Source organism: Chlamydotis macqueenii, chromosome 2, assembly GCF_036417535.1.
Source record: "Chlamydotis macqueenii isolate bChlMac1 chromosome 2, bChlMac1.mat, whole genome shotgun sequence".
In the NCBI taxonomy this organism is placed as follows: Eukaryota; Metazoa; Chordata; class Aves; order Otidiformes; family Otididae; genus Chlamydotis; species Chlamydotis macqueenii.
The window spans coordinates 72704924-72725061 of NC_141557.1; the positions used below are offsets into that span (position 1 = coordinate 72704924).

General features: G+C 36.8%; 1 protein-coding gene across 3 annotated transcripts in view; it reads right to left on the reverse strand.

The window, feature by feature from the left end:
• CDYL (chromodomain Y like) overlaps positions 1–20138 on the reverse strand; it is a 110223-nt gene that overhangs the window by 63048 nt on the left and 27037 nt on the right. The gene's annotated exons all lie outside the window — the stretch shown is intronic.

A 20138-nucleotide genomic window follows, 5' to 3' on the forward strand; every position in this document is an offset into this window, starting at 1 on the left:
TAAAACTACTTTTGTAGTTCTGTAATTCTGTATTGTAGCTCTATAGCTTACAGTCTTTCACCGCTGACTGGAAATTCCTGTCTTTAAACTTCAGATTATTACTTCTATCACATAAAAGACTTACTGAAGAACAATTTCAGTATTTTAGAAAGTATTTTGCGTGCATAAGAATCTGAATATGACACGTTACATTTGACAATCAGCACTGGCTCCAGTGAAGTTTCGACACCAACTTCAGTGTGGATAGAGAACCTGAATATAGAGATCATGTTTAAATATGCTGTATAAACACAGTGTGTTTACCTTACAAAACTTATCAATTTTATATTGTTTGAATAATTTGCTTGCTTAGCGTAAGGCATATGTGAGAATCTCTTTCTTACAGTGAGCTATCCTTTAGCTACCCGGAACAATATGGTACAGCTCAGAAATTGGGGCAAATACAGAATTATTTTTTTTTTCAGGCTGTTCTTGTGAAAACATAGAACTTGTTTTGGTCAGAATCTTTGATACACATACTTGAACAAATTACCATGCCTCGCTTATCTGCAAATAGAGATTATATTTATGTCACAAGTATTAAGCATGCACATGATACAACTGCATGTGGGACCCACAGGCTAAAGGAATTCAGGCACTGGAGTAGACAGGGCAGACAGCAGCAGCTGCAGGGACAGAGGCTCATGCCTCGTACGAAAACTCATGCCAGTCATGCTAGTCCTGAAGAAAGGGAATTCTTTTACAGAAAGAGAGATGTAAGTGCAAGAACAGTCTTAGGATTTCTCCTTTTTATTTAATTTTTCCTACCCAGGCTGATCCTTCTGGTAAATCCTCCAATCCATTTCTTTCAGTTATGGGACCAATACAGCTTTGTTCCCCATCGCTATCTTCCTTTTGGTTATGTAAAAAAAGCCCAAAACCAACAAAAAAAAAAAAAAAAAAAAGAAAAACAAAAAGCAGGTGGGAGGAGGGATGGGAGTATCACTTATTAATTTAACTCTTGGCCCCTCTTGAACAAAGATTACGCATGTAAGCTAAGATGACATGTACCTAGGAGAACCTCTGAAGACCAGTAACATTTACTGGAGTGGCATTAACCAAATGGAATGTCTACAGAACAGTTTGGAAGTATGGAAAGAAAATATGGGTATGTATGGTATACATATATATGGTATATGATTCCTTACCAAATCATATGACTGTTGAAAACAGATTCTCTTAAGAGCGCACCTCAGTTTTATACGTGGGATATCATAATGTACTGCTGATTTTCAACTGTGAGGTTAAATGAGTACTATTACTATAATCTCAGCAGCAATATAACTACACCTCCTACAATTTCATGTGATACCCTGCAGGTGTTGTACTATGCTGTCCTGTCATTAGGATGTTGCACAGCTCTGTTTGCATAGGTCTTCAAAAAACCCAACCAAAACAATGAGACACAAATAAAAACCAACCACAAACTAGGTCCATCTTTACCTCGTTACTCACTTGTACAATTCAATATATTTTATAGAGTAATGCAATATAAATTGTCCAAATATTATTTAAAATGTTAAAATACATTAAAACAATTTTTATTCTGGTTATTTAATTTTCTAGTAAATTAATGGACTTTAAAACTATGCAGCTAGAAAAATGAAACTATTGTTTTCCCATGAAACTGTATTTAAGAACATCTTAACAAAAATGCTACCCTAAATAAGAAAGTAATTACAGAGAAACATGTCTTCAACTTTTTAAAATAGAAACTAAGCAAAAAGACCTTCAAGTATTAAGCCAGACGTGCTAAATTAAAAAATAAAAACAAACTCATGAATCAAACTTGATATATTGTCAAAAAAGCAGTTACAGCTATAGTCTTGGTTATCCTCTCTCCCTCTCTTGACCTTCTAAAATAGATTTTAAAACCACAATTCTCAGAGAAAGATCTCTACTACTAGCAAGGTATTTTTATTTTCTATCAGAAATTCTTTGTAACAAACAGCATTGATTACTGGGCACAAAGTTCTACTAACATCTTGCAGTACTGAAAGGCCACCCATTAAGGACATGCCCTTTTCAAGTAGGAAGCCATTTCTCTCATCCAAAAAACCAGACACCTTGCAGAGATAACAGATGAACTCTAGAACAGGAGACGCAAAAATCCATTCCCAACCTGATGATTTATAGAGCAAACAGAAATGCATAAAGAAAACCGTTATATTTAGCTGTACTGTTCAACTCTGCAATAAAGGCTACTTCGACATTGCTCTTTTTTATTAAAAGGAGACTTTTTTCATAACCCTTTAATTCTTCTTGAAGACATCTTATTTCTATTTTATTTACAACAGAAGAATTATAGCAATTAACCTGTGATACACAATTTATCATGTGGCTTCAGAGCTTTAGTGAGGGACTTTTTGTATTGCCTCAGCTTGATTAGTCTAACTCCCCTAGGACCACTTGAAAAACCGCTTAGGAATATTCTGCTTCAATACTTTTGCTGGTGATAACAGCTACATACGTGTTTCCCATCCAGATTTGGGAACAGGAAACTGGAATGCTTCCACAACATACAGAGGGTTTGGTTATTGAACAGGAATAGGAATATTCATCCTGAACTAGTGGCATATTTAAACTCAATTTCATGGCAAAACCAGAGACCACAAACTTATGCATCTCTTTTCCTACTGAAAAGGAAAGCTTGCCTGAGTCATCCATTCCCACTTTGATATACAGGGGTGACATGACATGAAATATAATGCAAAGCATCTCAGTCTTATAAGATACTAACAACTTACATCCAAATATTAAAATGAAAAAAAAGAACATGACTGGGTGGGGAAAAAAAGTCTGCGTTCCTACTTCCTGACACATCAGTCACGGTGTGGTTTGATGATACAGCTAACCTGTTGGAACAGCTAGGTAACACCCGCAAGAGCGGTATTGCTTCTCCTCCCGCTATTGTTACCCTGGAGCTAAGCTGGTGCTTTTCTGATCTCATGCCGAGTTAGGTCAGAGAATTAAATACTGGCAGAGTGCCCACAGGCACCAGGGTAAGAGCTAGACCACATCCTTAGCCATGATCATGCCAGAAATGCTGGTGACAACTAGTTCATGCCAACTGCCATTTCTACAGTGTCCAATGCCTTCTGCTACAGGGTAATATTTATTTTTAGTAATTATGAGGTTCTGTACTGCCAGGATTTACTGCTAATGGTTACTTTTCAAGTGTTGTGGAAGAATCAAAACAACAAGGAGAATTACATAAAAAGGAAATATAAAACAAGTGTGAGGGAAAGTTATCAGGCAAACTATCTGGGTGGCAAAAGATAACATCTCCCGGTTTATTTTAGCATGCTAAGTTATTACTTTCCCCACATGGGGTACTGATCAATAACACTCACTCAGCCCACAGAAAAACTAACAGAAAAACAAAGCACTGCTCAGAGGTATAATCCAACACTGGAGTGCCCAAATTACAATCCCCCACACCACAACTACATCTGAGATTTCCTGTCTGTAAAATGGTAAATTTCCCTTCTTCCCATGAATGCAGTGAGAATCAGTTCATGTTTGCTTTTTCTCCCTGAAAACACAGATACTTTGGTTTTAATTGCTTTTTTAAAAACAAAATATACCATATTTATACTTCTTTTAAAAATGGACAAGAACAAGGTAAGGTTGCAGGCCAAAGTGCTGTTTAGCTGCAGCTGCGCCAGGTGAAAGCAGCAACACTGCAACTGCTCCTCCCTGTCCTGTGCTCAGAAACAACAGCTCCTCCCCATCTGTCAGCACAAATTCTTGTGTAATTTTTCCCTAATGTAGTTCTGTCAAAGTGACCTGGTTTACATATTAAGAATACCTGAGCTAATGTAGGCATCGTGAAATAACTGGTTGGAGAGCAGCCACATATGCGGTATTTTCTGACACATCCCAAAGGACTGCATCTTCCAGCAGAGGACAACAAACACCTATGGGCAGGACAGGTACAGCAGAACCTCTTCGTTCAGCTATGGTCAGAAAAAGGACATGCAATCTTACTCAGTGATGAAAGATCTTTAGTTCAGGTCAATCAACGTAAGGACAAAATTCAAGAGGATGCTCTCAGTCTAAAGTATCTTAGTTTGGGCACATCTGTAAACTATACAAGGCATACTCTGTGTGTGTATGTGTATATATATATGTTTTATATATGTATATATGAAAAAAATTATACTTTAACAGAAGATTTGAAGGGATTAAACTAAAGGTACAGCTGTCGAAGGAGGGGAATAAAAAACAGAATTAGCAAAATAAACCTGTAAGTAGGCATGTAAATATTCAATAAACGCTGTCTTGTTTATCATAAATCCATTTTGCATTCCCATGATGTTCCTCTCTGTCCTCACGTTCATGTCAGGCTAAATTAATTTAAAGTTAGAATAGAATCTATTTGACTTCATACTCTATCTGTTGTCTGTAAAATATAGAGGAAGGCCTTGTTCTGTTAGCTGAAGGCTATGTTTGCATTAGTGTTTGGATTCAGAGCAATAGTGCAATTTAGAAGCAAATACTTCTCCCCTCCACAATGGCTTTGTTCACAGACCCATTTTTTTTATACGTGATGTGGATTCCTTATGGAGAAATACAAACTGGTGTTATCTGTCATGCTTCACCCCCTAAAGGGGCACATAGGTCCAAGCAATTAACAGCTGTGAAGAGTTTCAGCACACATTGTGGCATGGATATTTGATCCTGAGAGGCTCCATTAAATCTAGTCCAAAATAAAAGTGCTGCACAGCAGAGCATGTAGAGGTGAGGATCACTACAGCAACTGCTTCAATGCACTGACTTTCTCCAATTGAGCAAAATTACTACTGTAATTCCTCAATTCAGAGACTGAAGCTAGAATAAATGTAAGTCTTGCATACATGTATGTGCTACATGAGAACAGTCACCCCTGGTTAAATTGGAAAATGTTCCATGTAAAATGGGACTTAAATGATCATCCATAAACAATCACTAATGTTTATGAATGACTATATCCTCTATTTATTTAAATCTTGCAGAAGCCAACAGTATTCAAATACGTCTTACTGCAAATAAAATAAATGCATTCTACATTAAAATATGCAACTAAGTGACCTTGACAGGGACCTTGACAGGGAGAGGTGGACCCATGCAAACCTCATGAAGTTCAACAAGGCCAAGTGCAAGGTCCTGCACATGGGTCAGGGCAATCTCAAGCACAAATACAGGCTGAATGGACAATGGATTGAGAGTAGCCCTGAGGAGAAGGACTTGGGAGTGACGGTGGAGGAGAAGCTCAATATGAACCAGCAATGTGAGCTTGCAGCCCAGAAAGCCAACCACATCCTGGGCTGCATTAAAAGGAGCATGGCCAGCAGGTCAAGGGAGGTGAGTCTGCCCTTCCACCCTCATGCGACTCTACTTGGAGTACTGCATCCAGCTCTGGAGCCCCCAACATGAGAAGGACATGGACCAGTTGGAGAGGGTCCAGAGGAGGGCCATGAAGATGGTCAGAGGGCTGGAGCACCTTTCCTATGAGGACAGGCTGAGAGAGTTGGGACTGGTCAGCCTGGAGAAGAGGAGGCTTCAGGGAGCCTTGTAGTGGCCTTCCACTACCCAAAGGGAGCTTACGAGAAAGATGGGTGGTGGATGCCCCATTCCTGGAAGCATTCAAGGCCAGGTTGGACGGGGCTCTGAGCAACCTGATCTAGCTGAAGACGTCCCTGCTTCTTGCGGGGGGGGCAGGGGGAGGTTGGACTAGAGGACCTGTGAAGGTCTCTTCCAATCCAAATTATTCTATGATGATTCTAACTAATATACAGCAGCATACAATACATGAAAACAGTTAAAAGTGCAAAGTTTTGCTTAAAGTAAAAGGAGGAAGTAGTTTTGGGAAGACAGTTTTTCAAAATCAAATTTGACAAGTACGTCAAAATACACCTGAAGGTCTGCAAAATGTGCACTAAAATCTTCAGTGTACACATTTTATTAGAAAATAGATAATTTCCAATAGTATGACAAAATGCCAGTTCAGAGCATTGCTCACTGCAGTTAGCAGCAGCAGGTAAATTTAAAAAACAGCTTAACATACATACGCTTAGAATACCCAAACCATAGTATTGTATGGTTTAAGTTTGAATAAGATCATTTAAAAAAATTACATTAAGATACCATATAAATCCCAGAGTTCATCTTCACTGCAGCTCTGTGTTACTCCATTTGCATTAGCCTGGGAGAGAACATAACCTTGCCGCCACATGCTCCTGGAGCTGACTGATTTGATTAGCAGGACACAGTGATTGGATTAACAGCTGGTGAACTGTTGTAAACTGAGCTGCTGCATCCTATTCTATGATTCTATGATCCTTATGGCATGACTGGGCAGAGTGTCTATACAGTACAGGACTCTATGGCTACAGTGATGACTGTATTACATATATATTGTTCTGGAAGCCAGAACTGTACAAAATAAATACGGATCAGATGTGGGCAGATTATTGCCTTTCTGTCAAGTTAGCTACAGTGGATGATGCAGCTTTTGTGTTAGTTTTGTGGCAGCACTGGGATGAGGGATGATACCTGATCTGGCCCAAGGCCTGCCAATACAGAGTCACTCACTTGTCCATTTCCTAGCAGTCGCGACCAGCACGATGAGTTCCTACAGGATCATCACTTTACAACCCACAGCCACTCCCAATCTCCTTTTGAGGAAGAAGTGTGTGCAGTGAAGTTGGAATACATTCATGTCTATGAACAGGAGTCACATAAAAGGCTAATACACTTCTGGCAGTCCTTTATGCTAGCAGTGCAATAAAGAGAACTGAATATCTCAACCCTCCTTCCAAAAATTAAATAACTATGCTAAAATAAATATTAAGATTACTCTTTTACTCCAGCTTTTTTTTTTAATCAAGGGCTGTCTATTTTTTTAGGATTCCTGGACACAAGTCATGCAAGAGCTAACTTTGTGGCTATCTACAACGTTCAATTAATATACTGGCCTGCAGGTCATAATTAAAGTTTTAATTCACCATCTGTATAAATTTCTAATCAAGTTGCCTATAAAAATACAATTGTATCAGTCAAGCTCGTAATTTGTCATCAACTTTATGACTTATATACTTCTATAGTTTTAACAAAGACAATATACAATATAATTTAATCACCACATTCTAGTCAACACCAATGGTTCCAGGGAATCACAGCTGTAGCATGTGCCATGCCTGGCTGCACCGCCACCTCCTGAAAAGGCACTTCAGGAAGTTTTATGTCCTGTACTTACACTCAACGAACTGAGTATTACTGTACCTGAAGCTCCTTATGATCTAGTGAAAAATACAGTTTGCAATCAGGAAAAGAGATCCTAGGAAGCCTTTTACATAGAGGATACCAGGGAAACTGGTGGGAAGGAGAGTCCGTGACACAGTCCCTTTGCTTTAGAGGATTAACTTACTGGAGAAACAGTTTGCCTGAGATTTACTTTCTCACAAGTCATCACTGATGACTGATGCTAAAATGTCAGCATCACAGATCTTTCCAGATAAAATTTACATAGAAATAATCACAGCAAGTTGTGGTGCAAGTTACAACCTACTGCAGAATTAATCAACTGCCTTACCCTAACTATAGTTATCTAGCTATTGCAAAAATGGTTGGAAAATTTTACTGTCTTCAACTCACTTTTCATAACAGTTCTAACCTTTTATTTACAAAGAGATAAGACAGTCTTATAAATATTCTATTTTGCACAAAAGCAGAATGAAAATACATGAAAAGTTGTTAATATATGTACAAATATTGAATAAAAAAAAAACCAAAACAACACCTGCAGCAATGTATTCTTACCAAATATGCACTGGTTTCCTTCTTTTGAAATAAGAACAAGTAACATCAAATAGATTTATCTTCTTAAATGGAAATGGCCCTAACCAGAAGAAATTATTTAAAACTACTGGCATTTGATTTAAGATACATGTTCTGGATGGTCAAAGCTATTACACAAGTATTACTGTGTTATTCTCATAATGTTATCAAAAAACTTCTCATTACTAGAAGAATCTTAACATCACCCACACATACAATTCCAAAGGAAACTCTTCACATCTTCAATCCATTTGTAAAAGCTATATCCCAGGAAGCAAATCCTGGATTTTTTTTTTTTTTCCCCACAGAGGTAACTATTCCATCTGCACTAGTCAAATTCTGCTGGTGGTGTCTCTCCCCTGCAGTTATGAAAGATGCAGGTCCCAAACTTGGCACAAGCAATACTATCCCAAAGAAAAAAATACAGGAAAGTGAAATGTATATTTATTATTGGCAACTCTGGCAACATGAAAGACAAAACTCTCACCCAAGATTTTAATCTTCTGGGATGTGATAATTTGGGAAAATGTAGTAATAAATTAAAGCTACCTCACAGTAAGAGCCTCAACAGTTTGACTATCGTTTGCTTAAAATATAAGGCCAACAGAAATATTGACACTTTATCCTTCAGCTAGAATAATACAGAGTAGCAGATGAAGAATTTGTCAACATAAAGCATGAAGACTACAGACTTCTGCTTTCAAAGCAGGAGAAACTGAACTTTAAATAGTGCTCAAGTACAAAGAGCAAAGGCAAATGACTGATAAATATTCAAAATATTTTATCTAAAAAGAGCATCTTAAGGAGAGTCACAGCAAAACCTCACTCCAAATATGTAGGGGAACTCTTTGTCATGGCTAAGCAAACTTCAGAAATGTGAACTGTAACAAGAAAGAAGAGCAAGAAAATCACAGACAGTTGAAGAGGGAACTTCGTATAACTGTACTTAATTTGTCAAATTCCACAATAATACTTATATCTACCAAAATCAAACAAGGCTTTTCAGCAGCCTACTGCTTGCAGAAGGGACAGTGGCATAAGTCTGCTACTGTAGATCACTTGGCCAGCCCTCAGTAAGAAGGGACAACAGACATCATATAAACTCTTAGAAGCTTATTCAGTAGCACTTGCTTCTTCCTTTTTTTTTTCTTAGAGGTCCCAAGGTGCTTTTCCTAAATAAAGAAAGTAGTGACAGTTTTCTTTGGAATCACTGCATCCGAGAAGGCACAATATGCACTTACGGCCTCCTACCAGGCTCCTTCCACCCTTGCACCAAAAGCTTATTTCAGCAAAACAGAATTTAACGTCCTGGATACAAGACCACGACTGCATTTTTGTTTTCACATACAGAAAAACACACTAAGCCATTCCAGATCATACTTAAGAACAACATTATTTACTGGCTCTTTCTGTATTCCTTACTTCAATTGCAACATGTCCTAGAAGAACGTGCTCTATGAGCACGGGTCCCCAGTCACTCTGCCTGCAGTATGATTTACCTCAATACTTGATCTAATCCCATTTAGAAAAGCTGGTGATATGGAAATTTCCCCTAATTAATCAACCTCAGTGCTGCACAGCTGCCTCTGAGTTCTGTCATTCTGTTTCTCTATAGGATTTATTAGTAGATGAACTATTTTTCCAGTTTGAAAAAGGTGTTTCTCTGTTTTAGTCTCAAGTCTCTCCATCTCCCCAGCTTTTAGTCTGAATCAAAATTATTATTTCTTTCTTAATACCACTGCAGCTTCCATGACTCCATTCTCCCATTTTCTTTTGGAACCGGGCTGTGGGATACAAATAAAACTATAGGATCAGTGGTAACTCTGCATGGCAGAGTTACCAGCTCCAGCTCAATCTTGCAAGGTTATAAAGTTTTATAATGTTCTTCCAGTGTGTACCTTCCTAACAAAAAAACCAAACCCCTCAGAGTACGTACAAATAAATTTGTGATCTTTGGCACATAATTAACTTTTTACTAGGCACATGGCCCATTAGTAGTACAAGTTTCACAATAAAGTGTTCAAATGCCTTCCTTATTTCACTAGCATTTGTAACTTTAAGGGGTTCCTAAACCTCATCCTTTCATCCTTCAAACATGACAAACAGAAGTAAAACTGGTCTACACTGTATCACTGTTTCTAACATACTAACACCTCCTGCTGGCGTAATTTGTATGAAAATATATTTCCAATGATTTTGTTTTTCCCGAAATGTATCTAATGCTTTAGGCATCATACATACTTTTAAACACCAAATCACTGGTCAGTCAATCTAACACATTACATGGATATTACGAATCCTGAACCAAAAGGACTGATGCCTATAAGATGTTCTTCTATTGTCTTTTGAAAACACGCGCTATCTTAAGCTCCATTATTTACTAATCCTATTCATCATCACTCCATACGTGCATACTAAAAATAACAGACACTAGATATTAAACTGATTACCCTGATGCTGGTTGATAAAACATATTGTCCCATCTCAAAATCCCTTATGCTTTGGCAATGACAACAAACAACATGAAAAGCAAAGTGTTTTAGGCTTGGAAAGTGGCAACTTCATTAACAGCAGATTTCTTGAAGTAGTTAAGCTCATTTTCCAACAATTCAGATTTAAAAAAGGAAAAAAAAAAAGCTGGGTAGCAGCAACTTGTCTATTACATAGTTAACAAGAATTTCTGAAGTAATACAGATATAAAAACCTTCTTCAGAAGAATCTTCTATTCACTATCCTCTGGAATGAAGTAAGATAAGGAAAAATACACACAATTTCCAGATTCAGGGAATAAAATAATAATAATAATAATAATAATAATAATAATAATAATAATAATAATAATAATAATAATAATAATAATAATAATAACAATAATAACAACAACAACACTTCTTGTTGCCCATTATTTTTTGTCCAGAGAAATTGTCTCAAAACAATGGCTGTAGCATGAAGCAGCCATTGCACTATCCATAAAACAGTTAAAAACTGTGGCCTTTAAGGTCACAACACAGATGTTAAAGAAACCTAAACTGTTTGTTCTGCAGATTTTGCCGGTGCTTTTTAAAGTCTGTGGAAAGCCAGAACTTTTCCCTAAAAAGAAGCATGGCTGAAATCTTCAGGTAGGCAGAAATGGCATGGCACTACAGCTTGTTAAAGTCCATCCTAAAGAACAAAGGAACCAAGTGTCACCTTGTACCAGCACGAATTTCCTTCTCTACTTGCATGCAAGTCTTTCCCTCTGCAGAGATGTCCCATAAAATACTCTGTCAACCTTCTATTATTGCTACAAAAATATTGTAAGTAAACTACCACATGCTGTTTTGCAGACAAAAAACATTTTTTCTCTATTTTCCACCAGATATAGATACAGATATGTACTGGCTTTTTGTGCATCCTCACCCAGTCACTGTACTCTCTTCTAAGACAACACTTCATCTGTTTAAAAGAGTAGGTATTGGAAAAGAAAAAAAAAACAAAAACACCATCATCTCTCATGCCACCTCCTTCAGTCTCGGTTGCTTTTTATTCCTTTCCTCGTGTTTGTCCCTGTCTGAATCTGATACTGCTATTTGCACTGCTTTTCCCAAACCCACACAATGGTTTGCTCTCCAAATAATGCCCTGAAGATTATTTTCCTCATCATTTTATACTGTAACGGCATATTAAACTCTTACTAATTTCTCTAGTTTCAACACTGAAGTAATTTGTAAAATACTGTGCAAAATAACACTGGTTTTAGTTTTAAAAAAAAAATTAAAAATCATTGTGTTCATTTTAATCCATGCAACTGTTTGTGGTAAAGTCACTCTTCACAAACAGGTTTTTTATTATATAGAAAGTATTTTAAGTTAGGCTTAAACTTTTTTTTTTGCCGTAGTTATGTGTACAATTTCACTGACTGATCTCAAATTATTATTTCTATACTGTATAGGCTGTAGAGAATAAATTACTGTCTCACCTTTTTGTTTATGAAATAGACAAATTCACTAATGTGTGTGTGGAGAATCAAGACTTAAGCATGCAATGCACTGGCATCTATTTTCGCTATGTCTTTCATATTTAAAGTCAGTTTAAATATGCACTGTGAGCTGTTTTTCATATATAACATCTTACTCTTATTGCCATTTCTCCATTGAAAAACACTGATATCCAAACAAATGCCACAAAAAGAATGTAAAAAGTCACATAAAATCATCCTTACTTTGCAATATAAGCATTATTTACAGATGGCCTGCACTGAAATGATCATCACAGGCCGGTGGCAACAGTGAGGAGTTACCCTTCCAAAATAGCTACTGCCTCACAAATCACCTTTGCTGCAGCGGTAATGCCAGTCAGTTTCTTTGCATAAAGAAGTCCTCAAATTCAGGGAATGCTCAGGCAAGGTCTAGCATGTTGGTCTTCCAAACTTCTAGCCTTGGTAATCCCTGCCTACATAAAATAGAAATAATTTATTTAGAAGGAAATTGCCAAATTCCAGGAATATGGCATTATACTTATTTTGTCATAGTACAGTTACAGTAACATTGAAATATAGGAGCATGTTTCACTTTCTTTCAAATTTGACTAGAAGGATAGGTGAGAGTTGCTTTCTACCTACACATTTGTCTTTATACGTAGCATTATTACTGCATACCTATACCGCATCCAAAGAATTTATGCTGCAGGTTCCTTGCCAAGAGTCCATCTGTTTCTAGAAATACTCATATTTTTTAAGAAAATCTCTTGAATTCAGAATCTTCTTTAAAAATAGATAATTTCCCTTTCTCAGGTGCTGGTAATTAATCTACTCATCTGTTGGCAATGTTCCGTATCACCTGTAAATTCAAAAGAGCTAGTGGTTAACTTGAATAGGTTTTAAACATACCTTTAAAAAATGTTTGCATATTAAAGATCTTTTGTGATAGCTTTGACAGCATTTTTAATACTTTAGCACTATAAATTACAATTAGTGCTACTTAGCACAGGATTTAGGCTTTTCTCTACAGTTACTCAAAGATTAAACTAAATTAATTGATAATGTTACCGTTACAGTGGTGCTACAGAGAACAGAACTGAATCTCTAGAACAAAGACACGAATTTAGATGCAATCCCAAGCACTAACGATTTTGTAAAGGGATTTCCTGGAAACTCTGTCTAAACTGCTGTACTTGTCACGTAGTTCATGAGCCTGCATCACCCAGACCTTGCGAGCTTGAGTTCAGCTTTTTCCTTGCTATTTTTATTACTAATCAGTCACCAAGATATATCTCTCTGATTAGTTTCAAATTTGATTTTAAGGCTATGCTTTTCATTATATTGAGTGAGATTAGTCATGCCATCAATGTGAGAGATTTTATCTGAAATCACACAAACAGTTAAACCTTAGGTAAAGTTAAATATCCTTTAATAATTCCTTCAACAGTTTTTTTTTTTTCTTTTAAAAAGTGCTTTCCTCTTAAAAACTTTTTGTTTGTTTATTTTAAAATGCATGTTAGTAATGTGTGTACTACATTTCTGGGGGAATGTAAGGTTATTTAGGTCTTTAGAAACCCTTCCTTGGTCTCATAATTATAATCCATGACAACAAACACACCTTGTTTTCATATTCTGTTGAGTCTGGAACAACTTGGCTCTGCTACTGTAAAAAACATAGCGGATTTTTTTCCTTTTCCAGAAAGTAGCAATGTTATGAATTAAACCAGTAAATGGATCTGCCTAAAAATACATACGTCCAAAAATGTTTTGGTTTTCAGCTAGTTTATTGTGTAACCATATGCTTATGTGATGGAAGTGGGACAGAGCAGGGGAAAAAAAAGTTAGTGGAGACACAGCAGTGGTGAGCTTTTCTGGAATAATGAGAATGTGGAATTATGGCAAAAACTGTTACAGTTCAGTAGCAGGATGGATTATATGGGTTTGTCATGAACAGAAAGGAAACTTAACCCAGATTCCCTCAACTTGAAGGAAAAAAAAGAAAAAAAAATCAGATTATACTTGATTACTGTGAAAAGATTAATGTGTTGTCAAAACAAAGGATTAGGACTTTGTATCTTCTTTTAAGTATTTCTCACCCTGACTGCACATTTAAAGAAGTCTTGCTTTCTAACAACTAGAACAGAGGATAAGTAAAAATTAAACCATCGCAATCCAGAAAATAAAATAAATAAAAATTTGCAAGGAACCTATATTAGTACCCTCCATAAATGCAGGAAGGGTTACGTAAAAGTTTTTGGTTTTGCTCTGTAGGCACAATGTCATTTTAACTTGTCATCTCACATCCAGAAATAATTATTCAAGGGACAGATTGGTATCTTCATTCAGAGAGTTGTGTTAAAAAAATACAAGAATGCATGACTGCTTCTGAAATAGAAAAGCACTTAAGGCAAACTTGAATAAATAAATTATCAAATAAATAAACCAGATATTCAGATGCCAATTTCTGACTTAAATTATTCTTCCAGGACCCTGTGACATCTTACTGGAGCAATGAGAAATGGAAGTGAAACAGACTCCTCTTTAACCCTAAAGGATAAAGTTACTGATGAATGTGAAATTTCATTTCAGTTTCCACCATACACCACCAACAAGTGTCACTTTCAAAAAGAAATCTGTGGGAAAATGATTTATTTCTTCTAAAGGATTTTGTGTCTGTGTGTATGTACCTTAGACACCTTGCTAGCAGTGCCTTAACTTATAATGGGATGCTTTTTTTCCTATCTACCAGTCTATGACAAACACTTTCGCAGACCAGCTACTACTAGAGCATACATTTCTTTTTCTTTTTTTTTTTTTTTCAGCTTAACATTATGAGAGCAACAGCCCTTTTGTTAAGTGTGATGTGTGCATTAGAATCAGTGTAACCTTTCTTCTGTGGTTAGTCTTAATATAAGTGTCTCAATCTGCCTCCTTACATCCTAAAATGTTGCTGCATAAGCCATGCCAGTTCACTCTTACAACTTCACAGCTTTTGCCAGTATCCTGTCTAGACCAAGGTATCCAGTTTGTAGTTTATATCACCATTTCTCCCTGCAACATAAAAAAAAAAAAAAATTAAAAAAAAATAAAAAAAACCCAGATTCACCACTGTTTCCTTTTCCCTCTGATGTTTTTTTTTCCAAGGCAGTATACGTTTACAATGAAATGCTTACTACCATTTTAGATGTGACTGTTATAGTTTGGATAAAGAAGTATTTGGCCACCATGATGGACAGTCCATTCACATTATCAGATTGACTTACTAATACTTGGATCTAGCAACAGTGAATAGATCACTGAAGAAGAGAGATATGTCTATTTATGTAAAAAGGGAGGGAAATAGAGAATTCAAAATACAGTCACAAATTAGGGAAGTTTTCCTAATAAAGTGGAGGAAGTTCTCATAAAAAAATATTAAGCCTTAAAAAAAAATCCAATTGAAAGTTGCAACCAAATTTAGATTAATTCAGTTTGACAGATAAAATCAGGAGAACTAAAATGGAAACAACTGCCTATGGAAGTATGTTTTGCAGTACTATTTGTCATTTTAATAATATTAATTGAAAATACTTTTAACCGTTACTGATAATTAGAGGGAGAGGATTTACTTTGCACTACACAGCAGTAACACAAATACAAACATAAAGTTAAATTACTGTGATTCTCTTGATCAAAGTGCTTGAAGCTAGTTCTGAAAAAACGAAAGTGGGACTATCCGGAATTAACGATAAGTCCTTCAAGACTTTCCTAAACTGAAATTAAGGTTCTGCTAACTGTAGTTAAAATTTAAGGTCAGCTCATCACAAACATGAAAATGTTTAACTCTGAGGATCAAACATTTTTTTCCAACCTGGAAAACCCCAAAACACAATTAATGAACTTTTTGAAGTTTGTTTAAATTCTTCAAGTACTGCATGGCATAAACCCAAATACTATCTACATCACATGCGCAGTTGTGCCTCCATCTTTTTTTTTTTTGAGATTAGATGACCTCAAGAAACAAGAACTATCAGAAATTTGTATCTATTTCTGAAGAAGGAAAAACTAGAAGACTGACTCTTCAGTCTGGGGAAGAGATTAATGAGGTTAAGAGGTATATGAAATGATTAATGAGAAAATGGATAGGAAATATTTACTATGCTTCTTATGACAACAACAAAAAGCAGGCGATACCTACTGGAAAAAAAAATCTTTTATTTTGAAATAACCAAGTTGCAGAACATATTGTCACATCACATAGTGGAGGTAACTAGACATATTTATGAACAATAGAGCAATTATAATTTATAAACACTAAGCACAAATTGTAGCTCAGGAAGCTCTTAAATTACTGTTTCCTAGTAAGGAGAAGGGTATGTCAAAGGAAGAGTCACACTATGCTGTCTTATTACTCTTTATCCAGTCACTACTGTCATTTCAACACAGGACACTACCAAGGTGGATCTTCGGGCTAGTGTAGTAGAGTATCTCTTACATCAAAAGCCACTCAGTATTTTTAAGAAGTAGAAAGATGACAACATGGTAAAGAAGCTTTATGGAAAAGCCAAGGCCACCAGCAGATCAAGTACTTGAACTGGAGTAGCAGCCCTTATGTTCTGTTTCATTCAGACCAGTGACACTTTATAGTCAGAGCTACAGAGGTAGTTTGGAAAGTATAAGCAACATAAGGATAACTACTTATTAAATTTAAATGTTGCCAGGATTTTTTCAAATGAAATATTTTCTTATCAGTAAGGTACTTTTCATTCAGTCAATGTTTCTATGGAGAATTCCAATTCTCCTGAAAGTTTTATTTTCTCCAACCAATAAAAATCACAAGACACTTTTTCATTCTTTTTCTGATCTGAGTTGGAGCATCTCAACATGTTATTTAAAGCAACTCAATGCACTCTGTTTTAATGCAATTCAAAACCAATTTAACTTTCTTTTCCTACAAAAGTTGACATGATGACCTCTTCTCCGAGCTCCTAAAACCTCAACTCTTTTCAAAGAATCACAAGCCTTTCCTCAGAAGATGATGCAATTCTTCACATTACGCAGGCATGCCTCATTCCTGTGCAGGAAGCACAAGAGAGACATAACTTGGCCAAAGACCCTGGTTCATTTGGGTGAATAATATATTGAGGTATTCCCAACAAAAGATAAGATGAGAATTTGTACTATCAAAAAGTTAATTTCAATTTACTCCCATGAAGAAAGAGATCCACCATTGTCTGTTGTTCCTCTCCAAACCCAAACGAACCCTGTCTGTCAGAGTTTCCCTGTGCTGGAAATTCTAAGTTTTAGCTAGCTCTTCACATAAATGGTTTCAGTGAGGACCCTGATGTTTGAAGATTACTTAGTTTCCAAGAGGGCAAAGCAGAGGACACTTGAAAACATCTAACACTTTTAGAGCAGAAAGCAACCACACAGGTAAGATCCAGACTACCGCTGACACAAAAATGAGATGTTCTATACATACACTGTCTGCTACATTCTCCAGATTTAACACACTCAGTGGGATTCAACCATACCCTACAGCAAGGTGATATTCAGGCAATCACATAGCTAGGATACCAATGCCAGAGATGTGTGGCAATGCAAAAGCCTTGTCTCCTAATTTAAAACAAAACAAACGACACAGAACCCCTACATTTCCATAAGAATACATTAAAATTACCAACATAACTGAGACAGTGGTGTCTAACACAATGAAACGAGGTACTTTTCTTTTGGTATGAACACTGGTGCCAATTGAAGCAGTCCCTGGCTCTTTGGACATGTGTTAACCCTCCCCCCCAAATAAGCACAGTCTTTTAAGCCAAACAATGAACCAGTCTAGGAAACAGATCCAGCTTTAGAATGTCCCTTAAATTGGTTTCCAGTATCATGTGCCATTATTGCTCAAAAGCTTTGCCATGCACAGTGGCAGGAAGGAGCAGCCAGGCACAAGAAGAAAACTTCCCTGCTTTTTGTGCCACCAGTGCTAATTTACGCCAACATAGTATTGATTTTTAGCTGTAGTCTGATGAACACAAAGAAAGACTACAGATGATTACAGGTAATGTGTTATATTGCAGGTAAATTACAAACTATCATGGAACCAGGCAGTTATAATTTCACTGTTATTTTTTCCTGTTCCTTATATCAGCTATAGGGATTTTGCAGCTCCTGAAGAATGAGTTTAACTACTTTAATCAATGGAAAGCTCATCATTCAGGGAAATAACTGGATTATTTTTCCTTTTGTTCTTTTTTGTTTTCTGTCAGCTAACAGGCATCAGAAAGGTTTTCTGAATTACTTTGAAATCACGAACTTTGACAGTAACTAGATGATGAAACTGAAACAGAGAAAGGTCATCTTCAAAAAGGATAGCTGGGTCCATCTCAGAGACCTTGTTGTTGGGTTTGATAGCCTTTGGAGGCATCATATATAGTTTCCACTGCATATAGCTCTATCCTGGAATTGCAAGTTCTCTTCTACTTGATGTGATTTGACAAACCCAACAACTGTAAGAAGAAACGGCACCACTCAATGATAATCTATCGCAATCATTCTTGTGCAGATATAAAAATGTCCCTAGACTTGTAGTGGGTCATTTTGTCCCACTGTCACAATATATGCTATCTCACAGCCTGTTTTTATCTTCCCTCTCTTCCTCCCCACAACCAACTGCCTCCTAATAACTGAGCCCAATGAAGATTAACTAAATGATTAAGTACTACACACTCCTACCCATTCAGCAAATAAAGCCAAAGCCTTAGAAAGGTCATTTCATCACACCACCTAGCCGTTTTTCTGGCTTTCCTACAAGAGAAGTTTCACGACAACAACTAAAGTATTTCTGCCACAGTCCCACTCTTCCCACCCCCAGCTGTCCCAGACCCTTCTCCTGGGATCCCACCGGTGTTCATCTGATCTCAGAGGGAGAAGATTCAGAGACATTTTACCCCCTGTACCCCCAACCCAGTATAAAACTCGCCAGCTCTCCAAATTTTCTCACCAAGAGAACAGCAGCACTCATACAAGACAGGAAACTGTAGTTTGGGATGGGTCAAAAGGGAAACCATAGAGTGCCCACTCAGCTCAGCTCAAAAGCTGCAAAGGAAATGCACTTTGAAGCTGTTCATCTCCATCTCCTATTGTTTGGATACATAGGTCCAGCCCCCAGTAATTGAGGACCTTTTCAAACCAGTAGTCTCCTGACTCATGAGTCATCCTACACTTTGCTGGGTAGTTAACTCCACCCTTGCTTTCTCAAATCAGCTGAATGAGTTTGGTGGGGTTTTTTTTAGTGTCGGTTATCAGAAAAAACCCTAACAACTGCATACAAAGAATAAGAAATAAACTAAATTACACCACATAGAAAGCCAGATGGTAAAGAAGAAAATAAAAGAATGTTTCAGGTACTACAAATGGGCTAGAACAAAGTTCAGGTAGCTCTTGCTCAACCTGCTTTTTAAATTTACTTTCCCCAGTCTAGCCTTCTCTTCATCTAGCCACTAATCAAATTTACTTTAACTCAAATTTGGTCCTACCTTCTTTCCTGCTCTTTTTAACTCCCCTGGACACACACACAAAATGGAAATGAATCAGGTCAATTTAGTGAGAGTTGCTTTCTCCAACCCGATCTAATGGTCTTTTCACTCATTCTTTTCAACTATACCTGCAGCTTCCGAAGATTCATAGTCCAGTTTTCTTTCTCTGTTTCATTAAATTTTGAGAACAAATCCTTTACGGATCAGTTTGTTCAGTTCCTCTTTCTGCACATACCCTTCCCTGTTGCACCAGATAGGTGCTTTGACAAGAATGAATAACCTCAGAGGCATGGGAGCAGCACAATGGATTCACTGGAAGAAAAACAAATGAACAATGAATAAACAAAACTAAGATCACCACAGATTTTAATCCTGGTTTAAATCAAGGTTTTCTGCTTGCTTGAATCTTACATTTTAACAGCAACTGCATCCTACATTTTAAGGAAATGCCTATTTTCATTGGTTAATATGTTGATATTGTTACGTCAAAATGATAAACACCAGCTTTTAACCAGAGTTGGTGGGTTTTACTGAACAGGACAATATATCACTCACATTTATTAGTGTGATGATAAAGGTCTGAAAAGAACTTTTTTTTTTTTTATTCAGCCAAGAAATGCATCATTCTTAACCCTAAAAGAATTAAGGAATCCCTGAATATCCAGGGTTTTATTTATAACTTGGATTAATTTTTATTTGGATGTAAACTAAAATTTATCTACAGTGCATGAAGATAACCTTTCTGATTGGCAAGATCATGGGGCAGATTCTCCTGGAAACCATGCTAAGGCACATGGAGAGGA